Source organism: Phoca vitulina, unplaced genomic scaffold (genome assembly GCF_004348235.1).
Source record: "Phoca vitulina isolate PV1807 unplaced genomic scaffold, GSC_HSeal_1.0 scaffold22, whole genome shotgun sequence".
In the NCBI taxonomy this organism is placed as follows: domain Eukaryota; kingdom Metazoa; phylum Chordata; class Mammalia; order Carnivora; family Phocidae; genus Phoca; species Phoca vitulina.
This window is the reverse complement of record NW_022589725.1, coordinates 7,908,831-7,929,275: the sequence shown is the minus strand read 5'-3', so window position 1 is coordinate 7,929,275 and position 20,445 is coordinate 7,908,831. Positions and strand designations below refer to the sequence as shown.

The 20,445-nt window shown below is 49.9% G+C and overlaps 1 long non-coding RNA gene and 3 other non-coding genes across 10 annotated transcripts in view; all 4 read right to left on the bottom strand.

Annotated features, from left to right (window-relative positions):
- Nucleotides 1–7,309: 7,309 nt before the first annotated feature.
- Nucleotides 7,310–20,445, bottom strand: part of LOC116641749 — a 20,245-nt gene continuing 7,109 nt past the window's right edge. For 3 of the 7 annotated variants that reach the window (XR_004301235.1, XR_004301231.1, XR_004301234.1), the window contains 6 exons: nucleotides 19,158–19,474; nucleotides 18,419–18,573; nucleotides 17,185–17,255; nucleotides 13,375–13,733; nucleotides 12,264–12,365; nucleotides 7,310–12,155 (listed from right to left, as the gene is read on the bottom strand). This is a non-coding gene — a long non-coding RNA (uncharacterized LOC116641749). The remainder of the gene's footprint in view (nucleotides 12,156–12,263; nucleotides 12,366–13,374; nucleotides 13,734–17,184; nucleotides 17,256–18,418; nucleotides 18,574–19,157; nucleotides 19,475–20,445) is intronic. The other 4 variants (XR_004301233.1, XR_004301232.1, XR_004301236.1 and 1 more) reach the window with 4 other exon arrangements.
- LOC116642117 lies at nucleotides 14,323–14,458 on the bottom strand. Its single transcript, XR_004301301.1, has one exon. It is a non-coding gene; the product is annotated as a small nucleolar RNA SNORA71 (small nucleolar RNA).
- On the bottom strand, nucleotides 16,518–16,650 carry LOC116642116. Its single transcript, XR_004301300.1, has one exon. It is a non-coding gene; the product is annotated as a small nucleolar RNA SNORA71 (small nucleolar RNA).
- Nucleotides 17,743–17,876, bottom strand: LOC116642114. The gene has a single exon (XR_004301298.1). It is a non-coding gene; the product is annotated as a small nucleolar RNA SNORA71 (small nucleolar RNA).

The following is a 20,445-nucleotide window of genomic DNA, read 5'->3' as shown; positions in this document are numbered from 1 at the left end:
GTGATAAATGCTGTGACAGGAAGCACAGGGGGCTGCAGGAGCTAGGAGGGGGCACTGAACATGACTCCGAGGTCGGTCCGGACTTCCAGGAGGCGAGGGTCAAGTTGAGTCCCAAAGCACAGGGAGTTAGGCCAAGGGAGGGGCATTCCAAGCTGCACCTGGAGAACACCTGGAGTTAGTACCCCTGGGTTCTGGTCCAGGTTAGGTCACTGACTTGCGAGGTGACCTTGATGGAAATAGTGCTTGGCACGGTGGCTGCCCGAGAACCTGGCTGACCTCCTCCCATGCCAGGGCCTTCTCCCCCCGGCCTCACCATCTGCCTTTTACCACATGAGATAAGAGCAGGGCAGTTGTCCTGGAAAAGACAAAGGGGAGGAGATGGTGGTCCTTGGGATGAGTGTCTGGTCAGAAGCACTGCATGCCCCATCCCAGGCCCCTTTGGCTGAGGGAGGCTGGCTGTCCACATCTGTCCCCTCCTGAAGAAGCTGCATTTACCAGGCATTCACATCTCCATGCCCCCCCCCAACAGAAAACCAGCCCTGAATCCAATAGCGGACCACATTTCGAAGTAGCCTGCCTTCTCACTGGCCATGAGCGTGTGTCCCCAGCCTTCCCCGTCCAGCCCATGTCTCTCTGCTCTTTATCTTCCAGCAAAGCTTGAGGAAGGCTTCCCTCTCCCTCTGCCAAGGGACACCCACCTCAACAGTTTGGAGCTCCGAGTCCACGAGGTCAGTGAGACATGGGGTCTGGGTGGGGAGCTCTAAGACCTTCTGGGAGGGCTGCTTCAGGGCTGGTAGCATTAGGGGGAGCCCCTGACTCCCACTCACATCCTGGACCTAATGTTCATCGGAAAAAATATTTTAGTTTTAAATTATGGAGTACAAATGGCAAGTGTTGATTGTGTGGAATCTTGACTTCCACGTAAGCTCAGTTTCCAGTAATTCAGTTCAATCACGTCAACTGAATATCAACAGTGTGCAGGGCCCGTTAGCCATGTGTGGCAGGAAGGGGTCAGATTAGATGCACCACTTCTGGGTTAATGAGCCAGAAGCTCCTGGGTGGTGTGAGAGGGTCCAAGGGGCCACCAGTCAGCCTTACCACCCACGGCAGCAAGGCCTGGTCCTGGAGCAAAACTGACCAGGCCTTTTAGGGCAAGCAACACATCAGGAGCAGGGACAGGGACAATGACAGTTCACTCTATAACTCCAGAGGTACCAACGTCTTCACTGTCCATAGCATATTCTAGGGTAATCCTGGACTACATCCTCATAAACTAATGATGTGAGGGGAGTAAATTCAGGCAGCACCCAGACGTGCATTGTTCTCCTGGGAGAAACAACTTTTGGAGGAGGACAGTGACATTCATGCGTGTCTTCCAGAAATCAGACTATTGGGAAATGCAAATAAATTCCCGGGGTCAGGCAGCTAAGAGGGACAGTGTTTTCTAAAGGCCTCCCAGGCCTGAAGGCAGGGTTTTTGCACTGACCTGGTTTTCGGGTCAAGTGAGAACTTGCCTCTCCCACTGAAGCTTTCTCTTTCAGGAAACTCCTGTCCTCTGCAGCTCAGAAAATGATCTTTCTTGTCTGTCCTTTTTGCCTCCTCTCCAGAACTTCTTGCTCTTGGGGGCCAACCTTGATTAGGCTGAACACTGAGGAAGGAGCAGTGTGGCTAGAGGAGGGGATGACACCACAGCTGGGCCTGCCCCTGCCCCTGGGGGGGTCCGGAGGTTGCGGTCACTCTGCCTCCACTCCCATGAGGACCTCCTCCACATGGACACTCGTCACCGGGGATCCTGGGATACCTGAACACACGCCTGACCGTGGGACGCCTTCCCCACCTTTCTCCTCCTCCTTCCTGTGCCCTTTCCTGTCCCCTTCGCAGCTGTCCTTAGCCTTACTCTGGGCAGCCTCTAGAATAAACTTCAGTGAGCCGCGTCCGGTCACCACAGAGCTCAAAGCACCCTGCTCAGCATTAAACATGAGCTTAGTCGTACGTGTCCTTTGTTGTGGTTACAGGAGCAGAAGTGAGACAACGTGCGCTTAAAGCCTTGTGTTGCCACGTCCTTGGTGCGTAATATTTATCGAGATGGGAGCAGAGACCACCCAGCCGCTATATGAGTTCCACATTTATTCAACAAACCTCGATCTCAATTTGCTACTAGTTGATTGTCCGGCACTGGCTTCTGTCTCTGGGCTTGGTGCTGCGGGAGGAGGGGGTCAAAGAGAAGAAAACACACAGTCTCTGTCTTCACCAAGCTTACGGCCAAAAACGGGGGCCGGAAGACTTTTTCTATAAAGGGCCAGAGAGCAGATCTTTTAGGTTTTTACCACACATCTAGTCTCCATCGGGAATACCCCTCACGGCCGCTGTAGCAGAGAACAGCCAGACAGTGAGCGAGTGGGCGTGGCTGTGTCCCAATAAAACTTGGTTTGCAAAAACAGGCAGCAGACCAGATCCAAGCCGCGGGCCACGGTGTACCCACCGGTGGTCTAGAAGAACAAATAGGATTTACGCCGTGAATACAAGCCTGGTTTTCAATTAGGAGATGTGCTAACATATCCTACCTGGTCACAAGAGTAATAAAGAGCACAAGCTGGAGGCAAGTCTGGCCTGCTTTCAAATCGTGGCTCCCTCTCCTTGGCTCTCTGCGATTTATGAAATCTCTCTGAACCCCCGGAATCTTCAGTTTTAATATAGCACAAGCAGTGGCCAAGGACCATGCCACCCAAAGCCCCCTGCTCAACCTTAAACGTGTCGAATGACTTCGTTGTACTTGTCATTTGACGTCATGACATGGGGAGACGGGAGGTTGAAATAAATTATTTGGAAAGTGCTCAGGGCGATTCTTGGCCCATGCTGCGCCAGATCGATAAACTAGCGCTGTCATCATCATCCACTCCTCATTATTAAAGACCCCTTCATATACAGGAGTAGGATGACAGATTATCAAATTTAAAAAAATCTGTCTTGCACCATCAACCAAAATCATACCTATGATGAGATCACAGAGGTGTTGCGTTTTTTATCTTGGAAGGCCCAGGAAATGAGCCAGGAATGTCTGATGACCTTGGCCAGGAAAACCCAAGGTGTCTAAAAGTGAAGACGCGAGACAGTCGGCCGGGACGGTGGAAGAGAATGAACCGAAGTGAAACATTATCCTGGAATGCTCAGTTAATTATCAGAGTTATGATTTTCCCTGTAGATTATTCTATCTCCTCTGTTGCCCTAATCATCGGCTGTTGGAGAGCAACTAGCAATTGTCCATCCTCCTCCTCTGCCCCTTCCTTCTCTGTTTCTGCCACCTCACACCCATTCTCCTTCCTCCGGGGGAGCGCAGTGCCAGGCTCACCCCCGCGCATGCCTGCTCCCATCTTCCCCTGCGGGTGCCAGGGTTACCACAGACGGTCACGCGGGCTGTGCACTGTACAGCTCTTGGGAGCACCATTCACATCGTGGTCTGCAGCCGAGATGCAGAGATGGTGAGACATGCCGTAGGAAAGGCTTGATTTAAGCCAAGGTTCCTCAACCTCAGCATGATGGACATTTTAGGCCAGATAATTCTTTGCTGTGAGGGGCCATCCTTTTACATTGTAGGATATTTAGCAGCTCCCAAGCCTCTCCCCACTAGATAGCGGCACACCCCCCCACACACAATGGTGCCCACCAAAAACGTGTCCAGACATTGCCAAAAGCCCCCTGCGGTGGGTAAAATAGCGCCGTGTTAAGGACCGCTGACAAAGGAAAGATGTTCTCCCAGCATATCCTGCTCTGGTGAGGGCCCTATGTTAGCCCATCCTGGGGGAAGACAGAAAGTTCCAACCTTGCCCCAAAGGGGCTGGTCTCACTAATAAAGCCACCGGAGAGTATCTTAAGGGCAAAGCCCTTGTGGATTTTTTCTAGCCCCAAGATGTACTCTAAGTAGAAGATAGCTGAACTTGCTGAGAGCCAAACGTGTGCCAGGCTAAACAGAAATCTAGGTTTTACAAGAAGTGTGGGGGCTCTCCAAGAAGCACGGCCCTGGACCACACTGTTTGTGCCACCGAAGCATGAAAGCTCCAAAGACACCTGGAGATTTTCTAATTGTCAAAGCTTTATTCATAAACCTGACCTTTTTCATTAAAAAAAAAAAAAAAAAAAAAAAAGCTGTCTGCCTTGACTGGGGAGAACCCTTTCTGTTACAGAGATGCCCCAACAGTTGTTGGGATATTGGCCAAAGACAGCATCCAGATGTAAAGCCTGGTTCCTTCAGTACCCCCTATGAATATCAGGTATGCATCTTACGCCACAAAACTAGGGTGGGAAAAGGTCTCACTTCTTTATGTTGGCTAAATTAAGTATAATCTCCTCTGTGCCCTCATTTATTGAACTATTAGGAAATTCTTCCCCCATTGTTGCTGGATGTCCTTATTCCCTCAGAGACACATAAAGGTCCTGGGGTATTCCCTAGTCCCAAACATTGGGGAACCCCACTGACGTCCAGCCTAGTCTTCTGTGCTGATAAATTCCCAGTCCAGTGAGCCTGCACTGTCCCCTGAAGACAGGAAGTCCTGTCTTTCTAAGCCAGGCTTGGGGATAAAGTTTTGTGTCCAAGATCATTTCCTCTGGCTCCTCCATCAGAAGTCTGTCACCATCTTTCCTCTCTCACAGAGAAGGCAGCTTTGTGAGGGGTCTGGTCATTGTCTTGTGAAGAAGCTGCAACACACCCCCTTCCAAGATGATGGATGACTTTTCCGATCTGACCATTTCTGCCTCCCTTGACTCTGACTTTCAACCCCAATCCTTCTGGGACGATTCAGCAAGAGTCCTCCTGGATGCCTGTAGGTCCCCATCTTCTTTCTCCACCTTCATTCCTGTGGGACATTTCTGAAGCTGGAAGAACAGCTTGGCCTATCTCTGGGGCTCCCTTGTCTGAGCATGTGTTAGCCCGGGAAAGCCCGTTCAGGATTTCCCTACCTGGCCATCGGAATGCTTGGGTAATTTTCAGCTGAAATCTGTGACCAAAAATTGACATTCATTTGTATTTTAAGAGCTCAGCATGTCACCCTGATCACTGGATGCCTCAGTTTGCTGGCATTTCTTCCTTTTTTTTTTTTTTTAACATTTTATTTATTTATTTGACAGAGAGAGAGACAGCGAGAGAGGGAACACAAGCAGGGGGAGTGGGAGAGGAAGAAGCAGGCTTCCCGCCGAGCAGGAAGGGGCTCGATGTGGGGCTCGATGTGGGGCTCAATGTGGGGCTCAATGTGGGGCTCGATCCTAAGACCCTGGGATCATGACCTGAGCCGAAGGCAGACGCTTAATGACTGAGCCACCCAGGCGCCCCTGGCATTTCTTCCTAAAGAACCCTGTCGGGTCTCATGAAAGCTCTGCCCCTGGCAGTGGTGGGCACAGCCCCTATTCAGGGGGTGTTAGTATTAGGGAGGCCTCCCAATGGTGGGTGCAGAGCTGCCTCCCTCATCTAGCTCTTATGAACAATAATGCTGACATTTTCATCTCTGTCTGCCTAGCTCCCGCTTCTCACCGGGTGTGTGACTCAGAGTAATTAAAGGGAGTGACAATATTATCACCCTTAAAGGACAATGGGGAACAGACTTTCCAATCAGGCGGGGGATGCTTTTATGCCACAGCTCAAGCTGAGACCCTGTAGGGGCTTCGATCTTATAATCTTTATAGCAGTACCAATCATAAAGACCATGTTTTAGCTAAAATTGTAATTTTTAGATCCTTAACTTTTGTAAAGCCTCAAATGTTAATTTGAGTTCATGGATAAATATTTCTGGGTACAGGACACTTTTCTAAGTTTAAAAAGTTTTAACCTTTGGTCACTAAACCTACTTGTAATTTATTCCTTATTCATTTAAAATAGCTATAAATTAACCAGATGGGTGATGTGTTTAAATATAAAAAGATAATATTAAATGTAAACTAATGGTGAAAAATAGCTAGATAGTTCTTGTTTCCTGTCTTCTAGTTTTCTGGAGTCTAGAGAAAACAAAAAGTGTTTACTTTGCTAATAACGGTAATTAACAAAAATAACTTGAGACACTACTAGGCATAATTACAGGGAGATGCAAGTATGTGTACAAGATAACACATGTAGTTTGTTTAAGGGAATTATTACAGTTTATTATGACGGTAAATTCATTAGGATAGGTGCACCGTTGGATGTAGTATGTTCGTAAGATTAATTATATTTTGAAAATAAGATTCATTTTTTAAAGTCTCTAACTAATAAAAATAATAATAAGGTTATACTGTAAATGTACAAATTTTAGTAACAATTTTTTGACTTGGGTTATACTACTTGCAGTGTTCCTAAAAAAACCCAAAAACCTGTATTAAAAATTTTTGACAAAGTTGGCTCAGTGAATTCATCCATAAGAAAGGTTTATAAATGCTTTACTGGGCACTGTCACATGGTTGACACACACAAAAAAATAAAATTAGAATTTAGGGGTTTTATGGTAAAATGATGTTATTTTATGCCAGATACTTTTAATTCCAGTATAACTGATGTAGTGTTATATTAGTTTCACGTGTACAATATATGGACTCAGCAATTCTATATATAACTCAGTGCTCATCATGGCAGTGTACTCTTAATCCCCTTCACCTATTTCACCCATCCCTCCCCCCACCTGCCCTCTGGCAAACACCAGTTTGTTCTCTTTATTTAAAAGTCTGTTTTTGTCTCTTTTGCTGGCTTTGTTTCTTAAATTCCACATGAAATTATTCATATGGTATTTTTCTTTCTCTAATGGACTTAGTTCACTTAGCACTATACCCTCTAGATCCATCCATGTTGTTGCAAATGGCAAGATTTAAGTTTTTTGGTTTTGTTTTGTTTTGTTTTTAAGATTTTATTTACTTATTATTTACACACAGAGAGAGAACACAAGCAGGGGGGAGCGGCAGGCAGAGGGAGAGGGAGAAGCAGGCTCCCCGCTGAGCAGGGAGCCCGATGTGGGGCTCGATCCCAGGACCCTGGAATCATGACCTGAGCCGAAGGCAGACTCTTAACCGACTGAGCCACCCAGGCATCCCAAGATTTCAGTTTTTTATGGCTGAGTACAATTCCATTGTGTGTGGGTGTACATATATACACCACATCTTCTTTATCCATTCATCTGTCAATGGACACTTGGGTTGCTTCCATATCTTGGCTATTGTAAGTAATGCTACAGTAAACATAGGGGTGCCTGTATCTTTTCAAATTACTGTTTTCGTTTTATTTGGGTAAATATCCTGTAGTGGAATTACTGGATCATGTGGTAGTTCTTTTAACTTTTTTTGAAACATCCATATTGCTTTCCACAGTGGTTGTACCAATTTACATTCCCAGGAACAGTGCACAGGGGTTGCTTTTTCATGTCTACGAAACTTACTTTTTGATACTAGTCGTTCTGACTTCTATGAGGTGATATCTCACTGTGGCTTTGATTTGCAGTTCCCTGATGAGTGACGTTGAGCATCTTTTCATGTCTCTGTTGGCCATCTGTATGTTATGTCTGGTATACTCTTAATTCATCCTAACAAAAGTTCCTTATTTCTAAAAAAAAAAGAAAGAAAAGTTAAGTTTCTAATAGCTATCTACTTTTTGCTGTGGTTTTCAAAATACTGTCTTGCAGTAACTTTTTCTTACATTTGAAAAGTGTGATGTGTCCATATTTTGTCCTCTGACAATTCTTGCCCAAATTCAGAATAAAATGGTTAAAATGTCTTTTAGTCCTAAACTACCTTTGAGTTTCCTTGAATGGCCACCAGGTTACACAAAGATTTGTCCCTTCACCTTAGAAAGGATAAAAGCTATTAGATTTTAGCCTTCTCTATGTTCTAATCAACTCAAAACTTGTGAGAGCCCTTTGTTTATCAAATTTAGGATAAAAAACCACAAAACTGACAAAAGAAGTTCCATCTTCCTGAGTTAATTATGTATTGACTATATTAATATAAAAAATTTGAATTTTATACTTTTCAGATTAAAAGAAACATACTACTGTCCAAGCAAAGACTGGTACAAGAACTGTCTATGGAGTGATTTTAAGCTTTCAACATCCTTGTCTATCAGTGACAATCACAGTACTTTAGGATTTAAGCCTACAGCTACTAGTTGATCAATGTCTTCACAGTTTGTATGTTCTTAGTCCAAGGTAATCCTTCACTACATCCTCAGAAATTGTTATTCCTCAAAAAAGGCTTTCACTCTCTTCCACTCTGATTGCTACATTCGTTGGAGCTATTCAGTCTTACCACCTTAGTAGAGGTAAGTAAATGTCTATGATCTCCAACATTGGTGGGAAAATTTTTAAAGCCTCACCAATGTTTCTCATGCCATGACCTGTCTACAGCTGAATTCTGACAAAATTGTAGACAGTCTGAAGCCAAAGCCTCATGGAGCCCGCACACCCCTCCAAATGGACTGTACTCAATTGTCCCCAATGAGATATGTGTTTGGATTGTTACATATTCATTCATTCAAGGACAGATCCAAGATTTCTTGTCAGAAAATCACAGCTTTGATAGTGACCAAAAGTTCATGTTGCAACAGGCAAATAAATTGGACTTTGTTGAACTGTCCCCTGCGGGCTTTATCAGACTACTCAAGTTTTCCATCACTCCTTAAGGCAATTTTGTTTTCTACAAATATATTCATTTTATCAAAGTATAAACTTTTAGACAAAAAGTAATCTATCTTATTCGCTAACTTTGGCTTGCTTCTGCTCTTTTATTCTCATTACTTCTATTTTCTCTTTGTTACTTATTAAATTTGTCTTCTTCCTATTTTAAGCACGAGGCATAAATTTCTTAGGAATTACTTGAGCTACATCCCACAAACTTTGGTATGTAGAAATTTTTATTATCATTCAGTTGTTAATATTTCTAATTCCCCTTATAGAATCATCTTTGATGAGGTATTTTAAAATGTTTTAAATTTCCCAAACACAGGGATTTTTTCAAACCTGTTTTTGTCTGTTATTGTCTATATATTGTAGTACAAAGGTAGTCTGTATGACTCTGATTCTTCAGTATTTGCTACTTGTTTTATAACCCAGAACATGAATAGCATTCATATATACTCTTTATATGCTTGAGAAAAGCATATATCCTCTAGCTTGGAGATGTTTCTAAATATCTACTAATTATATTATATATAAATCTTTTGTTGTAAAAGGGAACTATTTTTGCTTCCCCACAAACTTCAGCATTAGGGGCTACACCCTGAAAGCCCCCAAGACCAAAGCGAACTATGAGCAATCTTGGTATGGTGCAGAGGAACCTTCAATAAATAGTAATAACTATCAATTACTGAACATTCTGAAGGGACACATTACACAGACTTTTTCATACAACAGTCTGTTTAATCCCTACCTTACCATATTCCTGTAAAGCTGTGGTTCTCGTTTTATAAGAGGAAACCAAGGTCAGGTAGTACAAACTTGCCTCATGTCACCCAAGAGGGTTAAACCCCAGGTCTGTGGGACTCCAAAGCCAGTGATCCACACCCCTGCAGGCTGCTGCCCCAGGTTTATCCACCAACACTCAGAACCACCCTGATCAGCAGGGACATGGCACCAATCCTCTTTGGACTCAAGTAACAGCTTTTCTGTAAAGGTGTCCAGCAACACTCTTCAATCATGTTTTTAAACTTGGACTCCTAACCTTCTAGACCAGTGCCGTCTGACCTCAAACAAAATTCAACCAGGCAAATCTGAGGATCTAGTTGGCTTTATTAAACAATTCATGAATCAGGCAGCATCCCATCTAACAAGCGGAGGGGAGCTCCAAGAGATTGAACAGAAAGGTTTCTAGGGAAGGAAGGTGGGGCAAGAAAGTTATTTGCAGAAGAAATTGTTCCAGGCAAGGCTTTCCCTTAGGGGGAACAGGAGGGGGTTCTAATTAGGTAGATTACCCCATCCTCCTTTGGGGATGGAGAGGGCCCCTGTGGTAGACTCCTTGGCACCCATCAGAGAACTTGTGACTGACCAGGTAGACTACGTTTCCGGGGGAGGTTGAAACTGCAATTAGATTAGGTATCACACCCGGGTTTGGGGACTTGGCCTCAGTGATGCCACTCTGGGGCCCATGGGTTCTCTTTTTAACCCCACACTTCTTGTGGCGACAGAAACAGTCTTTGATAGCTGCACGACCCAACACGGCAGCCACTTGGGGCTACCAGCACTTGAAATACGGCTTGTGCAAGTGAAGATGCGAACTTTACACTTTACGTTACCATATGGACGGCAGTTCTAAATAAGCTGAGGCCTCCTGTGTTTTGTTTGGAGCGGTACCCCCAACACCTACTGCAGTGCCCAGTACAAATGCATGTTCCACAGACATTCAGCATATAAACACATTATCTACAGACATTTCAGGAATACCTGAAGTGCACAAACTATGCTATTTCCCATTGTACCCCTACTTCTAAGCATGGTGCCTGGCTCATGAACAAACGCTTTTCTTTTTAATGGACGGACCTTCACCCTGACCAGCTCTCCATACTTCTAGCTCTCAATTCTGCTACGGAAATCTCCCACTCCCTGCTCCACCAGGCCCTCCAGGAAGCTTGCACATCTCCCAGCAAGGATCATAGCTCCATGACCTTAAGCCTGGTTCCTAGGTCACGTTGGCTGGAATGCTCTTCTCAGATTTCCTCAGGCCCTCAACACTTGACATGGCTCATGCTTCCCATGCCACATGCAAGGCGGGCATGACCTGGTGCCCCGTGGGACACGCCAAGTGTCTCCATGCACACTTTTTAAGTACTGGCCCACGTTCTGCTGTTCCTCCATGGCAGCACACATTCCCAACCAGGCACAGCTTTCTCAAGTGGACCCAGATTCTTCCCTTGGCGTTTTTTCATGCAGCCACAACCAGCTGACTAAAGGCTGCTAAAAAAAAGTCAAGACAGTCCGCAGGGAAGGCCAAAAAAAAAAAAAAGACTTCTGACTTCTGGACGCCTGTGCCAGGAACTGGCTGGCAGAGTGAACACTTCAGCCATGAAGAACACCTGCCTGCCCCCGAAAAAGAGCCCATCAAGGTGTCAAACTCATCAAGGCAAGTTCAAGTGCAGAAATTGGGCAATTAACTCCAGCCTTTCATCACAGCCTTTGGGACCTATTTCCTCATGGAGACCCATCCATCTATAACATGGGAATTAAAAAGTTCACACATGCACATCCTTAGACCATCATCACATTATTGCAATTATTGACTTACCACAATTATCTCCAAAAGCCTGACCTTGAGGATAGCCACAAGGTCCACCAACAGCAGCTGCTCCACCTTCACCCTGCTCCCTCCCACCTTTACTCAGTAACCTGTCCTCAGGCTGACATCATGTATTTGACTCCCGAGGTAAGTTGACCAACTAGTTCCAGTTTGCCCAGGACCTTTCTGGATTTAACAATGAAAGTTCCATGTCCTGGGAAACCCCTCAATCCCAGGCAAACTAGGTCGGCTGGCCACAAAAGCAGGCATTTACTCAGGAGCCAGGCCCCAGAACTCGGGCCAACCCAGCTTCCTCAGTGACATCGGTGCCTGCCTCACTCCAGCCCGCTGTCACCAGCCACCCTTCCAAAGCCCTGGCCTGTTCCTCGAACCTTCGATTCTTTCATGGGCCCTGCATCTGAGCCAGCTACTGTCCCAGTCCTAACGCAACACCTCAGACTGCAGCCTGTGTGCCAAGCCCCAGGAGCATGACAGGAGAGGCTCAGGGGGTGAAAACAAGACTGGCCTGTGATCCACTTCTCCACACCCAGCCTCGGTGGCACAAGGCTTGTTATGGACTTAAAAGGCAGGCACAGCAAGTCTGTAAGGTTTATTGAATGGTGGGCAGAGAGTAAAGTGATGAGCAGCTGCAATACAAGAGAAAAAGTCTTGGTCATTAAGGTCATTCCAAGCACAGGAGAGGAACATGGGGCTGGCCTTCTCTGTCCATGGCTTCTCAGGGCACTGTTGTTAAGCCTCAGCCAGCTGACGTGGACCCCAGCCCCAGCCCCAGCCCCGGCCCCAGCGCTTTCCCTCTGATCTCCTATGTGGAGTGAAGAGTTGATCCATGATGCTCTGAGTCACAGCAGGAGTGCTCTGGGGATGCGTTCTGCAGGGACTCCCTCGCCATCCTCTGTTCCTCTGCTGTCCCCTAACACCAAGAGAATCTAAAAAAGAAAGGACAGGTAAGACCAATGGTTTGGAGTTCCCAACCACAGAGATGCAAACCAGCTTACCCCCTGCCTGTGGGTCCCCAGCGCTTGGCAGTAACTCACCTTGGGGAGACATATCAGCAAACCCAGATCCCAAGTCATCCCGAGGGTCCCTGAACTCATGGCCTTGGGACTTACTTCAACAGCTCCAGATCTAAGGCTGACCTACAAGGGAGAAGCAGTATATAAGCATTCAGTCTCCGTTGCCTCCTTCCCCCATGACATCACCGAGAGGATCCCCATCAACTAGGCCTAAGTGCCCAGTTTATGCATGCCATACTATGTTATCACCAGAATAAAAAAGAATGAAGGGAAAACATCTTAAAAGTCATTTTTATAATAAATCGCTTTCTTTCGAGCAGTTCACAATCAGGACAACTGACTACATACAGCAATCCACGGGAAGACAGTTCACCGCTCAGTCGGGGGCTCGACCCTGAGGTTCCACTGCATCATGAGCAAAGGGATGGACCACCATCCTCAGCAGCTCTCCCCGACATTGTCATGCCGTGTCTGCCCAGCCTGTCACAAGGCCCCAGCACCTGCCATCCTGTTCTGCAAAGACCCACTTAATATGACCCAGCCAAGAAAGGCAAATGCAAGATAAACTTCCAACGAGACCTGTTCTGGTTAGGTGCCCAGACCTGTGAAAATCAGCACTGCCAGACCCCTTCGAAGGAGAAATGAGAAAACATCATGAATGCTTGAGGACATTGTGCAAGAGAACCCCAACTCAATCCCTAGGACTCTACACCCAGAGGTTCGAATTACCAGGTCTGGAGTGGGGCATGGGGTGATTTTTTTCAGAATGTTCACCATTGTCCCTTAAATCCTCCAGGCTGGCTGAGGAGCCTGACCAGGAACTAGGCTGTGGGACAGGACAGGCCCCTGATGCAAAGGGGGCGCAGAGCAGGTATGAAAGACAAGGGCACTCTCTGGGTTCTTCGACGGCTCCTGGGCACCAGGTGGTTCACGTATGTTATTTTCACTACCACCACCTCATCGCTGAGATGGGAACAAAACCACCTGGCACAACAGGATCCCATCTGCAAACACGAGACCCAAATGTAAAGGGAAGAGGTCTTGGGAACTAGAAAGGAGCCCCCAATCAAAAGTAGGGGGGTCAAAGGGATGGACACCTTGACGTCACCTCCAACCTCACTGCCCTTGTTACCTGGGAGCCAAGACATTCCTCTTGGGGGCACCAGGCTGTCTCTCTCAGGAGCACCAGGCTGTCTCTCTCGGGGGCACCAGGCTGTCTCTCTCAGGAGCACCAGGCTGTCTCTGAGTCCACAGAGTGAAGGCACCGCTGCGGGGTTTCTGCTTCTGGAACACATCGGCGGGTGCACAGCACGGAAGGCAGCCAGTCAGCCTGCTGCGGATGGATGACCACCCGAGTGCCCAGTCAGCAACAATATCCTCACAGATGTGAACCAGAAAGGCCAGGAAGTCTGCAGTCTATAGTCTATAAATACAGACCTCAAAGATCCACGGGCCTGAGAAATTCTTCTTCAGTCAACCCCTGGGGTCACCCTTTTCAAAAGAACCCACAAAAAACAGACGAAGTCAACAAAAGGGGAGCTACAGACAGGGTGATCAGTCAACAACACACTCTCCTCCCATCAGTGACTGACGAGAAAACTCCCCCGGCTTCTGGCAGACTATGACAAAGGAGAACTTTTTTATTGACTCAGAATTGACAGAACTCCCCCAGGCCCCCACAGCAGGCCCCACCTGTACTTTTCTTTCTCCATTTATTTAACATCACTGACAGCTCCTGGAGAAGCAACCCACACTGTGCTCAAGAAAGAGTAAAGGAGCAAAGACAACACACGCACGAGCAATGAATTAGCATGCCGCCCTGACTGATGTGCTCTTCCGGGCTAGCCTCCACTCCCATAAATTCATCAAGTAGAACCCAGGATTTGCGATTCTCACGTGTGCCCTCAAGCGCTATTATGAACTTAGTCCAGGGTGAGGGCCACATAGAAATGTATAGACTGATTTCTGACAAGAGGATCTGTAACATGAGAAGACAGAATGGGCCCCCAGCGGTCAGGGGGCTAGCCCAGTCACTGCATCCCAGGAGGCCCAAGCTCTGAAGGGAACGGCAGAAAGCTAGCGTGGGAAAGTTCCAGGGCTTGGAAGGGGATGGCTGGCTGGACCCTTCAAACACAGGAACTTTTTTCAGTGATTCCTCTCCCTACACTATCAACGACCAGGGCAAAGACAGCAGGCAGTCACTTTTGGGTGCAGGAGCAGAAAAGTGCAGAAAGAGGGGCGCCTGGGTGGCTCAGTTGTTAAGCATCTGCCTTCGGCTCAGGTCCTGATCCCAGGGTCCTGGGATCGAGCCCCGCATCGGGCTCCCTGCTTGGCGGGAAGCCTGCTTCTCCCTCTCCCACTCCCCCTGCTTGTGTTCCCTCTCTCGCTGTGTCTCTTTCCGTCGGGTTAATAAATAAAATCTTTAAAAAAAAGAAAAGTGCAGAAAGAGAGCCAGGAAGGATGGGAGGCTGGTGTCAGGGGCCTGGGGAATGGCCTGAGTGAATGAGAGCGGCCCAGCCAAACACAGAGCCCCAGCAGCTTCTGTTGTACCCTGCCGAGACCCTGTAACACCTCCCTGCCACAGAAGGGTCAAGATGCTTCCAGCATAAAAAATGGGAAATGCCGGTGTGCCTGGGTGGCACAGACAGTTAAGCGACCAATTTTTGGGTTTCAGCTCAGGTCGTGACCTCATGGGTCGCAGGACTGTGCCCTGCGTTGGGTTCTACGCTGAGCGCAGAGTCTGTTGGAGTTTCTCTCTCCCTCTCCCTCTGCTCCTCCCACCTGCTCGCTCTCTCTGAAATAAATAAATCTTAAAAAAAAATCAGAAATGCTTTTGGGTTAGAAAAGATCAGTATCCTATGGTTACAACACGACCATGAGAAATTTTCTAAAACCCTTCACAGCTACCCCAGCTATGTTTTTCAGATGAAGTGGAGATTGAGAAGAGGTCACAAAGCTAGGTAAGTTCGGAGGCCAGACCAGGATCTCTGGTGCCTAAACCTACATGCCTCCCCTCAGAGCACGCTGCTGACACTAGGAAGGGAGCTGCCCCGGGGAGCTCTCCACCTACCTGAGCAGCTTTCTAGAGGCCCGTCCCCTCTCGGTACGTGAGGCATTGCCCACAGCAAGGACCCAACTGCCAGCTCACAGGATGCCCACTGTCTTACTTCCTCATCCAAACCCCAGGGCACACGGACGTGACTTTACAGATGCACAAAACAAACTCCCAGAGAAAGGTCCGAACACCGTACCTCGGGCCCCACGGCCTACCGCGGGCTGGTAAGAGGACACCTCCCACGGAGCCTCCGCACATGCAGACCCACCTGCGAGACGCAGCGCACGAGTGAGCACTCACAGCAGGCCCTGGTGCGCAGTGGCCGGCAGATTACAGCACCCACCAATGTGGCCCGTTGCTACTCGTATCCACTAGTACCATACGACTGTCTCAGGGACAAGAACAACTTAACTCTAGAAAGGGGTCCGCGGATCACCTGTGACAGGAGTAGCGTCAGTGCTAACCTATGGGCCAGAGATCAGTCTGCTGCTAAGCAGTCTGTGTCAAAAGGTTGTCAAGGCCAGCTTTTGGGGAGCGTGCCATGCTGACTGGCAGCGATGAGCACGGAGCAGGAGGGGAACAGGTAGTGGGAGGGCCCCCACGTCCTCCATCTAGTGTGTAAGGGCAGCGTACGTATGTACCAACTATGACGTGTGCTGCCCAGCTGGATCACTACTCCATTCCCTGCCCCTCAGTCTAAGGGCTGAGGAACATCACCCCCTGTGGACCATGGGCCCAGCCCACGACCAGGACGAGAGAGAACCAACACTTCCGGGGAGAGGAGGATGCCTCCGCCTTGAGCAGGCTGGCTGGCTCGAGGGCACTGTCTTCCCACTGACACGCCACAACGGGACGAGCCCACTGCCTCACCACGTGGCACCTGTCTCCTACATCTTGTTTTGTCCAAGAGCTACGTGTCGGGCAGCAGGACAGAGGCACTGCCTCAAGATCACAGCAAAGGGGGCGTGACAAGCAAATCACCAATGTCCAGTGTGACCAGGGCTGAGAGGTGGGGCTGAGGGTGTGGGAAGAGTGCGACGGGGAGGCACAGAAAGCTTCCTGGGGGAGCCCTGGGAGAAGAGGGACCCCTATCACGGCTCTACCACTGGCCCATGAACAGAAACACCCTGAGGTAGCGCCCTGCTCAGCAAAAAAGGCATTGAGTGAGCCACAAAGCACCAGATCCGAGGAAGTAACACAAATTAGTGGGAAGAAAGATGTGTTCGAAAGCTCCAGAGTTTGGAAGGGACAGGATGGGCCCTTCTAACACGGGGAAGCGCTTTCAACAACTCTTCTCCCTGCACTATCAATGACCAGGGCACGGGCAGCCCACGATCACTTTCGAATGCAGGTGCAGAAAAGGGCGGCCGAGTGGGCCGAGGAGAACGGAAGCCTTGTTGGGCAGCAGCCTGGGAACCGGCCTGACCCCAGAGCCTTGGCACACAGGCCCGTGACCAGACTGACAGCCCGAGATCACAGAAGCTGCCCCTCACTTGCATGGACGATTTACCACTCCCACCCAGGAGATGAAGTGAAGACTGATGGTGCAGAAATACTGAGGATTCGTGGTTCTGGCAGATGGGGTGTGAGTGGTCATACAATGAGCACTCAGCTGGGCACTGGATATGAATCTGTTTGCCTCTAAAATGCAGTCGTCTGACCATCCGATACTGCCACTTTCCACGTCACAGGAGCCTTCCTCAGGGGCTCTCAGGAGCAGAAGAGGGCCCAGGCCTGTGCCTGCCAGCTCAAGGGGACACAGACAGCCGGGAACACCGGGAAGCAGCCTTCACCTGCACTCATTCCCACACCTCATCACCTGAACGCGTCCAGCCTCACAGCCCACACAGACTTAAGCTCTCGAGAACCAGGCAGGACACCACTTACCCGGGACCTCCCGATCAGGTTCTCCCAGAGGTCGCGTCTCACATCCGTGGAACAGCAGTCATGAGACACTCCTGCAGGGGACAAGAAGCACTTGGCACTGCTTTACGTGTCCAGGAAACCACTGTGCTCACCAACAGGAAAACACTGATGGAATCTGGGTCTTGGGAGGTGAATGCACTGAAAGCCTGCCTCCCTCCATCTACTTCGTGCTCCGTCACCTAAGGCTGTCCCATTCTGGAACCCCTGAACATAAAGAAAGCCTTATAACTTTTCCTTTGCTTGCATTACCAATGACCAGGACGTGGGCAGCCTGTAATCCCCTCAAACACAGGGGCAGAAAGGGACACAGCGCTGCTGAAATTAGAGACCAGTGTCAGAAGACCACAGCTGTGGCTGCACAACCAACTCAGACATGCAATGAGGCAGGACCCACCCTCATGCTCCCTGTGAGGCTTTTTAAAGCCTCACAAAAACAGAAACCATCCTGAGCCAGGCGGAGAGAGCACGCAAGACAGACAGGTGCCCAGAGGCATCTAAAAGATGGTGAGGAGGAGGAAGTGTGGGAAAGCTCCAGAGTCTGGAAGGGACAGGAAGGGACCCTCCAAACACGGGGAAGCGCTTTCAGCAACTCCTCTCCCTGCACTATCAATGACCAGGACACAGACAGACCATGATCACTTTCGAATGCAGGTGCAGAAAAGGAAGAAGGTGAGCCTGGGAGAAAAGCCCCTATTAGCCCCCAGCTGCCCCACCAAGCCCAGGACCCGGAGCATCATCACCACTTCATGTAAAGATTCCATCTCCCATCATCAAAGGGAAGACTAACTCGGGGCAAAAACACCGACATTGTTTATTCACCCCACACATACAGCCTGAGCACCTACTACGTGTCAGGCACCCTGGGCTCAAAAACAAAGGACACACACAAGACCTCTGTCCTCCCAGAGCTTTGGCAGTTTCCCCACTTAAAAGTGAAGCTCAGGACAAGGAAGGAACTGAGCCAAGGTTATGCGGCTGGCCAGGGGTGGGCTGAACCGGGATCTGAACCCAGACCTCTCTGACCCCAAACCCACCCCACCTACCACACCAGACCCCCTTCTGCACAAGGGCTTTGCAAGAAGGGTCTCAGAACCTGAGCTCCAGGACCCCCCCACCCCCCCCAACCCCCCCGACGCGCTGTGGCAGGAAGGCAACGAGCCCCCTGGTCAAGCTGCTCACGCGCAGCAGCACTTACCCAGCAGGCCTCACCCCTGCACACAGGGGCGGCATCAGGCGCTGCCGATCAGGGTCCTGCGGGGCAGACAGGGGTGCTGCCTGCGGCACGGCCCGCAAAGCCGTCCTAGGGACAGTCTCCATCTGCTCCCAAGACAGCCGCAGAGCCCGCACGGCCTGGGCACGGAAGAGAACCGGGAAGGGGCTTTAGTGCCAAGCTGCCCCTCTGCGGCCCCGCGAGCGCCCCCCCTGAAAGCTCAGACAACCGCTCTGCACCCCCGGGGCTTTCACACTCTCCGTTAAAGACAGGTGACGCCAGAACGGGTTCGCGCTCCTCAGGTCACTCCGCAGGCAACCGATGAACGGCTCTGGGGGACTCAAGGCCCGGAGCCGGGGGGGGTGAGTGCGTGAAAATCGCGGGGTCCGGGGCGCCCCTCGGGCCCGGGAACACACGCGGCTGCGCGGCCCGCGCCGCGGCACTCGGCCCGCGCGTCGCCGGACCCGCTGCTGGTCGTTAGCGCGACCCGAGTGTTCCCCGCGGGCGGGCTGAGGGCGGGGCATCGGACCCGAGGCCCCTTTCTCGAGGACCCGCCTCCCGAGAGAGCCGCACCCGGCGGAGGAGTCGGACACGGAGCCAGGAGCCGGGCCCGCAATCCGGGCTGACCTCCGCCGGCTTTCCCCGTCCTCCCCCGGGCCTCAGTTTCTCCTGAAGGTGGTGGGGCCGCAGACCACGCGCCCAGCGATCCCCGCAGTGGACTCACCCCGGGCACCGCGACTACGACGCAGGACAGCGGCGCTGACAGAGCCGACAGCGCGGGAAGGTGCGGATGTCTGGGGATTGCGGGAGACGGACCCGGGCGGCGTCCCACGCCGCTGGAGGATGGGGCGGCGGCAGCAGCGACGGCAGCAGGAAACGCCTCACCCGCCCAGCGCCCGCGGAAATGCAGCTGAGCGCGCGCTGCGGCCTAGAGCGGCAACTCGCGGGGCGGATCCCGTGCAAGCGATCCTGTCGCGCCCCCTGGTGGCGCGGAGCTCAAATTCCGACTCCGTAGGGCTTGAGATCCTTTCCAAGAGCGGCCTGGAATTTTGGAAATAACATTCCCTCACTTATTTTGCTTTTCTCTTTATTCTGTTTTTGCCACTGGTTTGTCATTAATTTATAGGAATGGTTACTCTTCCACGTGAGGAGCTGTTATTAGCAAGAGCTCATGCTGATTGCAGGTTGTGGACAATAGGGTTCTTGCCTGATTGACCACTGCATTCACAGTACCTAGTTTAGTGGCTGGCACAACTGAACAAATGAATGAATTCTGACCATATATTTGGACATCGCCGGTTAAAATATTGTTCTGATGACCTGAAAGTGGAACGTGAGAGTGACAAGGAGAGAAACCTAGAGAGGGGGGCAGGTGCTTTGCTAAACTTTGTCCCAAAAATGAGTCCTTGAAGCAGGAAGGACTTGACCAGATTTGCAGAGCGGTAAAGACGACAGATAGAAGCCTCGTGCTCCCGACAGGACACTGCAGACAGGCTTCAGAAGGGGCTCGTGGTTCCCAAACCTCACAGGCACTAACACTGCCTGTACCCTGGGTCATGTGTATCCCTTGAACCTAAGGCAACCCTGCCACTAACTCAGCCCACATTCTGAAGTATAAACAGCCCACCCTTGTGCCCGAGGAGGAGGGTCCCCCCAGTCAGATTCCTGGAACTGACTAGGTCAGCACAGAGTGGAAATCCAGGCCTGACTGATGCAACCAAGGTGAGCACACTCCATATTGTGTACCTGGGAGAAGTCTGTGGGATTCCAAGACTGTGGGAACGTTGGGGAACTCTGTGATAGGTAGGGACCATGGATGCTGTAGCTATGAGGACACTGGACCAAAGGGTCAGGTGCGCACACTTGAGCGCACCTGTTCTTGCCTGCCTCCTGTTCTTGCTCTTATGCTCCGTGTGACCTTGACTAAATGACCTAACTCCTCAGCCCAGCTTGAGTTTTGAATCATGGCACTGCCCTTTTTTTAATCTTCTTAGGGCACCCTTGCCTTAATC